Source organism: Oenanthe melanoleuca, chromosome 11 (genome assembly GCF_029582105.1).
Source record: "Oenanthe melanoleuca isolate GR-GAL-2019-014 chromosome 11, OMel1.0, whole genome shotgun sequence".
Classification (NCBI taxonomy): domain Eukaryota; kingdom Metazoa; phylum Chordata; class Aves; order Passeriformes; family Muscicapidae; genus Oenanthe; species Oenanthe melanoleuca.
In genome coordinates, this window is record NC_079345.1 from 18,876,395 (window position 1) to 18,884,295 (window position 7,901).

Sequence of the window (7,901 nt, forward strand, 5' to 3'; positions counted from 1 at the left end):
CCAAGGGCAGATTGGTCAGAGCAGCACAGGTGAGTGTCCAGCCTGACAGAAGGAATTACTGTGACAAAGGGAAAGGGAAAGGAGCTCATGCTCAGGGTTTCAGCTTTACATTGGCTGAACCTGGCTTAACTTGGCTCTGGTGGCACAGCCAGGCAAGACTCTGCACTGTCCCTGCAGCAACACACGGTGTCCCTACTGCACCAGGACAGCCCCCACCCACAGGAGCACGGCACAAAGAGGTGGGGAGGGGCTCTGCAGCTTCGCAGTGCTGCTGGACAGCAGGCAGGGCAGGGAGAGGAGGGACACGCCTCAACACAGCCCCAGTGGGTACTTACAGTCACAGACTTCAGTTTTTCCCTAGACAAAAGACGAGGTGTTGATGTCTTTTTCGGGGATGTCTTTTTCGGGGGTGCCGAAGCCATTCTGGATGGAGGATGTCGCAGATGAGCGACAATTCCTCAACAAAACTGGAAGGAGCAACAGTAGAACTCTGAAAATCCAGAACTCAATTCATGGCAGACTCAAGGAATAGACTGGTGCTAAAAATTTTATATTATTTGAAAGCAGCTAAGTGCTTGTTTGGCATAAGTAGTTAGTATTGTTAGGCCTCTAGCTGGACTTTATTTGAACTATATGGCTATATTGTGCAATTTCAAGATGAATCATACTGAAACCTGGAGCTAAAAACCTGAACATTAATAATAGTTAGAACAGACAAAGCTGTAGCTTAAATACTACTTTAAAATAGCTAGAATGGACCTCCTCTTCTTTAGGCCAAACAACCCCTGCTCTCTCAGCTGCTCCTCACAGGACTTGTGAGAGACTGGAATGTTATGGCTAGTGGCTTAAATATTGTTATCAAAGACTTTTTTTGCTTTATGTGACAAAACCGTATAAAGAAGCTGTGACCACCAGAGCCCACCCCTCCCTGAAAATGCCTCCTGACTGGAACTTTGGACTGTGAGTTAAGCCACCTAAGGGAACTTGAGACAAGATAACAGCGACACTATTGTCCTATTGTCTCAGGTCTGGGGAGAAGTAAACAAGGCTGAGGGAGAAAAATGCCTCCACGAGAAAGCCAAACCCAAAGCAGCTCTCCTGAGAATCAGCTCTGTCTGTGTTCAAGAGGGGGAAGTCACAGCCACAGACTCGTCTGCTCAGGCCAGGTTTGCACACAAACCTCCCATCAACAGAGGGAGGAGGAAATTTTGGGGATGTGGTGTAACCTCTGGTAAGAGGCAGTGGACACCCGTCCTCCCTCACACAAACTCGAAAACTCCTCACCCCCACAAGGCCACATCCAGGGGACATTCCCGTGAGGGGCAGCTGAGGGGGTGTCATAACCCATCAAAGTGCCCCCAGCCCCGTGCCTGAGGCCTTGCACCAGATGACTGCATGGGATGCAAAGGAACACCACAGATCTGAAAATCCAGAACCCAATTCATGGAAGGATGTATTGGTGCTAAAAATTTGATATTATTCAAAAGCAGCAAGAGACAGAGTCAAACTTGCCTCACCCCAGGGAGGTATGGGGATATTTTCTAGTTAATCAGCTCTGTCACTCTTCCTCCCCCCCTTTCTCAACCCTCCTTTTCCCCCCTCCACTTTCTTTATTTATTTCTCTCTCTCTCTTCCTCACATTTGCTGTTACATAAAATCCAGACTTCCGACTTTGGCATATGCACCTTAATTCAGAGGCATCTCCCTCTTTTAGTAACCAGATCATAACAACCCACTGAAACTTGAACAGAACTCATTCACCTTTAAACAGTTTAATTAATCACTATAGGGAAAAAAATGAGTAGACTAGAATATTTAGGAAATGTTGAATTTCTTCAGTGGAAAAAAGCCCAATCAGTAGACAATATATTGCTCATCCACTCAGCTGTACGTGCCACTGAACTGCTGCACCCGCAGACTGGCATTATCACGTCCTGTATTTCCCTTTGGCATTCTCTTTCAGAGCACAGATGTGACAAAACCAAACAGTACAACTTTGGTCAGTCTTTACCTTCCAACGTAATTCAGGATTCGCTCGCAGAGACCAATGCTCTGAGAACAAATCATTTGGCGATTGTCGCGGTGTAGCCGCTCGCACACGCTGGGGCTGCGAACAGCGCGCCCGGAGCGCGTTCGGCGGGAACTGAGGCCGCAGGGCCGCCGCCGACGCGAGGCCGCGTTCGCGGTAACCAGGCAACCGCGGCACCCGCCGTGACGGCGGAGCTGGGCGGGCCGCGGCGCCCCTTCGGTCCCCCCTCGACCCAGCCTCGGTGCCCCTTCGGTCTCCCGTCCAGCCTCAGTCCCCCTTCGTTCTCGCCTCGTTCCCCTCAGTCCCGCGCTGTTTCTCCCCTTCGGTTCTGCCTCGTTCCCCTCTCGATCCCCACTCAGTCCCTTTTTGTTCTCGCCTCGTTCCCCCCTCAGGATCCTGCCTCCTTTCCCCTCAGCCCCGCCTCGTTCCCCCTTCGTTCTCACCTCGTTCCCCCCCTCAGTCCCCCTTCGTTCTCGCCTCGTTCCCCCTTCGGTTCTGCCATGTTCCCCCCTCATCTCGCCTCGTTCCCCCCTCAGTCCCCCTTCGTTCTCGCCTCGTTCCCCCCCTCAGTCCCCCTTCGTTCCCGCCTCGTTCCCCCCTCAGTCCCCCTTCGTTCCCGCCTCGTTCCCCCCTCAGTCCCCTCTCTCGATCCCTCCTCGTTTCCCCTCAGTCCTGCGTCGTTCTCCCCTCGATCCCGCCTCGGTTCCCGCTCGATCCCCGCCTGTTCCAGCCTTGGTGCCCCCATCCCCGGGCGGAGCGGGATCACTCGGCTCCGGGGCCCGGAGCGTGACGGGCCCGGCGGCAGCGCTCGCTATGGCCAGAGCCTCGCACCCAGCTCCGGCCGCTCCGCCAGACGGGAAAAGCCGGGTCTCAGCAGCTTGTGTTCAGCGCATCGTACAAGTGGCATCACTGGGCACTAACATGTAGCTTCTCGTTCTTCTTAGGGACACACAGGTTGCAGAAGTCGTTTCCTGATGCAATGGTTTGTCGCCTAATCAGCAGGAATTAGTGCTCCTGTATTTCTCTTTGGAATTCTCTTTCAGAATACAGATGTGCTAAAAGAAAAAAAGAAAAAAAATCGTGCAGCATTTATCAACCTCTATCTTCGAATGAAATGCAAGATTGATTTTCAGTTGCATTTCCAGCATTGTAATAAAAACACACTAGAACCATAACTGTTGCAAGTTTCCTCCTTGCAGTAAATTCGAGATTTTAATATTCTTTCCAGGTTTGCTGTAATGCATAGGTTTATATATTTTAAAGAACTTTTTATATATTTATATATTTTAAAGAACTTAGGTTTGTTAAATACTCTCTTTGTTAAATACTGCATACTCCTTCATGCTGCTGAGCAATAGCACAGAGTGTTTGTATCTTCAGCAGAAGTGGTTTGTCTTAGTAAAAAGACTTCACAGAGGGGGAAGCATGTCCAAGTGGTGGGCAATGATTTTGGTGGGGAGAGAGGGAGAAAAGGACAATTTCTTCTGCAAAATCATTTCTCTTCTTGGTTTGCCTGTGCACTTCAGAAGAAACTGAGAACCTCCTGGACAGTCACTTAGAAGTACTGTCTGAATAACTGGTGCATAAAGCAACTGCTTTTATAAAGCATTGTAGTTACTTGAGAGGCACAGGGATATTCCACAAAATTTCCTTTTAGAGATCTACTCACAGTAGATCTAGAATGCTACTTGAAGTCATCTTCCAAGTGCTGACAGACACTTTGGTTCTGGAAACTTATACGGCTGAGGATATTAAGAAATATTCTGAGTGTTGTGATTCTAGCATTGAGGCAACAGAGGTGGCATTAGAAGACCTGTGGAAAGAGATGAATTTCCTTGAAACGTAAAGTAAGAAACAGAGGATCCATCAGGCATTATGGACTACACAGAAAGAGCCATAAAACCTTTTTTTACTAATTTGAGCAGTGGAGATAGTGGTGTTTAAGAAACTTAGTTTTTAAGCGGCAGGATAAGGATTACATCCTGCATTTTCTTCCTCCCCCCCAAACTTCAAGCCAAGTGAATAGTCAGTGTATGTCAGCATACACTGACTATTCATCCAGATGATTTGAGTATATTAGTTAGTGGCTATATCCCTGCACCTTACAACTTTTACCATCATTGTTTTCTTGTTTTTTATTTTTGAGAGCCATGTTTGCATTGTTCTACTGTTGTAGCCTGGATAGCTGTTAATATGGTTGAAGGTAAAGAGGCAGGAAGGGCCTTTGTATAGATTCCACAGAAATGTTCATTTCAGCCGCACACACGGATAGTCCAGGGTCAAGGGCAAGGCAAGAGCCTTGTGGTGAGGGTCCAAGTTCAAGTGTATGGGTGGTCAGGGCGGGGAGAGCATCAGAGCCCAATTATCAGGGGACATGGGGGCAGTACAAAGGTGGGGTTAGGGTATGGCAGCCAATGGGGAAATAGGGTGGGAGTGACTGAAAGACTGAGGCAACAAAACAGGAGCACATTGGCATAACAGAACAGGGTTTGTGTCTTGTGTCTCCATAACTGGGGAATGTTTCTCAGGGTTCTCCACAACTCTCCCCTTCTTTATTAGTTAAGAAGGCTTCTCTCAAGGATTCTAAAATTAAATGTTTGAGGCTACTGAATGAACACAAAATGACACAAACAATCCAAAGCACCCATAAGACAATTTTCAAAATGCAAGGGATCCCCTGAGTCCCCAGCGTCCAGATTTTCTGAAGCATTGTAGAGCTGGTAGGAGGGAGGGGAGGTTTTCTTGGCATAGCTTATCAGGGAACTGAGTCAGGAAGGGGATTCCTCAGGAAGTCCTGGAACTCTGCTGGCTGTTAGCAGTGGGGTCGGCTGTGATTGAGTCTGTACGAGGTAGAGGGGGGTGGTGTGCCTGTTGGAACTCCAAATAGAGATCGTTAATTCTGCAGAAAAAGGTCGTTACTTTAGGGGACTTTCCTTTCTTTCCCCCCTCGTTTCATCCCCCCTCTTGTATTGAGAAGGAGCTCTGGGAAAAGGGATTGGTAGCTGTGTTGCAAAGATAGAGCAGAAGCGTGGCTGTGGGAGGAAGACCATGGAGGGGAAAGGGAGGTAGGAATTCGGGGGAACATAAAAAAAAGGGGTAATAGGATCTGGGAAAATCCCAAAAGGAGTTTGAATTATCTTGTGGATGGGAAAAGGGGAAAGTGGGAGAGAGGCAGGGACGCAATAGGAATTCTGGGAAGGCACCCAAAGGAGTGTGACTTACCCATTTGGGAGCTTCTGGTTGCAGTACAGCTGGTCGGGGTTTTGCACTGTCCCTGCTTTTAGGCTGCCGCTGAGGCCTGAGGCTTGCTGGCTGTTGGCTTTGGGCTCCATCTCTTTGGTAGCTGTGTGGGGAATCTCTAGGACGTGGACAGTAGTTGCAGTTTGGTGCATGTTTGCTGCCTTGCACTGGAACTCCACCAGGTCCTGTGACGTTGGCTGCTTGGGGGCCTTTTTTTGCCTGTACTATATCAAATTCCACAATCTCTCCATCTCCTACACTGCAGAGATATTTCCTGTCTTTAGTTCTAATACATTTATGTCCTGACTTGATCAAGTAAAGCTCTCGCAGGCTCCCCCAGAACAAAAGGTTCCCGAAATGGTGCCTGGATGAGGCGTTCCCTCCGTGTGGCTGAGGGACCAGGGGAAGATGGCATCACACCCTTCCCTTGTGAAATGGTGCCTTCCAGGCAAGCAGGGGCCCGGGAACAAAGAGACAGGAGGTGAGAACCGCCAGCAGGAAGGCAGGAGCCCACGGAGCAGTTCCAGAGCAGATGGGAACTTGCTGGTTTGTGTGGGGTCTGCAGCGCCGCTGCCGCCGCTTCCTCGTGCTGTTCGTGGGCTCTGCTGCTGCCGGGCTCTGCCCAGGACCTCACTCGGTTTTTGGCTGCCAGCAGTGTTTGCAAGGTTCACTTCAAAACAGTTTCTAATTGCAAAATGGCTACCAGTGCAGAACCAAAGCTGCTACGAACAGGAGAGGCCCTGCTCCCCTGGTTTCCTGTCCTGGAGCAGGCAGACAATTTTTACCAGATTGCTGGGATCATCCAGAAAGTACCTCCGAGTCAGCTTTTGAAAATGCCTGCAATCATACCCCCAGACACAAGGTCCCCAAGTGCAGGATCTCAAAGATTCAATAACAGTTTTGGGCGCAGATTAATACAAAATACAGTAACAAACATTTTGGAAGAGAACACCAGGTCTTGTCAGCCTGGCCTTGGAAATGCTGCATTACCATTATAAACGTATTTCTCTTTGCTATAATGACATCAGAAGGGCAGCTTATCAGACACTGTTTCTGATCCACATTAAGAGCTGGCAATGAAGACAGTCTCCGAGCTGTTAACACCTCAGATTGCTCACTGGGAGCAATCTGATGACCAGGGAAATAGCTACTCCCTTACTATTTTCCATCCTGGCCTCTGTTCTAGGCTCCTTCCATGTATTCATCGGTTCAAAGTAACAAACAGGGGCCACCATTTCCATCGGCTCTTCTGGAGTGTGGGATGTCACAGCCCACCTGAGGAGGAGGGCCAGAGTGTCTCAGGCCTCTGTAGCCATCTCTACATGGCATTTGACCCAGCTTATGAACTGGATTTTAATAGCTGGAAGGAAAAGAAGGTGCTGAAGATAAACATGGTCAATGGCCATCCTTATGTGGAGTGTATCTCCCTTTGGGGAGAAGCCCACTTCCCCAGTCTCCAGATCCAGCCCAGCAGCCTGGAGTTTGGCTGCATCCTGGCTGGCACTGAAGAAGTGCGTTCTCTGGAGATGACCAACTGCAGCCCCCTGCCTGTCCAGTACCACTGGTCATTCCATCCGGACAGCCAGGTGAAGAGGCTGAGGTATGTGCTTTGCCCTCTCCTTGAGGCTCTTCTTCCTGGTGTCCTGTTTGTATTTTGCAATGAACAGAGCTGTTTGTACACTGTACTGTAACAGTGGATAACAATAGGACATAGCCAGTAGGATAACTGACAAGATTTTCAAACTTATTCTTTGTATTTCTTGAATTCTCATCCTTCTGTACACTTCAGCTCTGCTGTAAACTTCAGAGACATTTTTCACAAGCTTCTAACAAGTTACTCTGGATCTATAATTACTGAGACCAAATTGAGTCAAAATGCCATGTAGGATTACTCTTTCTCAAAGCCTGCAGTCACACAGAATGAAGCAGTACATAAATCATCGTGTGCATCCCCATACACATAACAGTCCAATTACTGAGCATACTACTTACAAAGGGATATTCAACATGTGCAATAACTTTTTTGCTTTTGCTACACATTGCCTAAACTGATAAGCTAAAATAGTATCTTGAACCTATTTAAATTCAGGGATGGCATTGCAATAACCTAAAAAACTCTAAGGGTACCTGGTGCTGATGCAGTAGTACAAGAGAACTGTAAGTGTGTATTACTCGCTGTTATTCATATTAGATAATAATGGCTCAACTCAGCTTTACAAAGCAGGAAACAAGTCATGGAGAGTTGAAATGAAGGAGTTGGGACAGTGTAATCAGTCTCCTTTTTGTGAGAGATGCTCTTAAGTAATAGTGGTAGTAATGTTCTCATCTCCTGTGACTATGCTCCTTATGATCTACTATCCACCTCTGCACTTTTTTCTGACCTTTTTTTTTCCTTCATTTCTTCAGCTGAGTGCCAGAAGGAAACACAGAACTTCAATGTTACTACCAAAATAATATGTATTCTTTTCAAAGTCAAAGTACTCTGCTTTTAGGGAACACAACAGAAGTGTTGGAATGTATAAACAGTAGAAGATATTGAACAATATTTTTACATTGTACTACATCAGCCAAACAAATAGATAGTAGGGCTTGAGGAACAAGGATATAACTGAAGTTTTGTTAAAAGGGCATC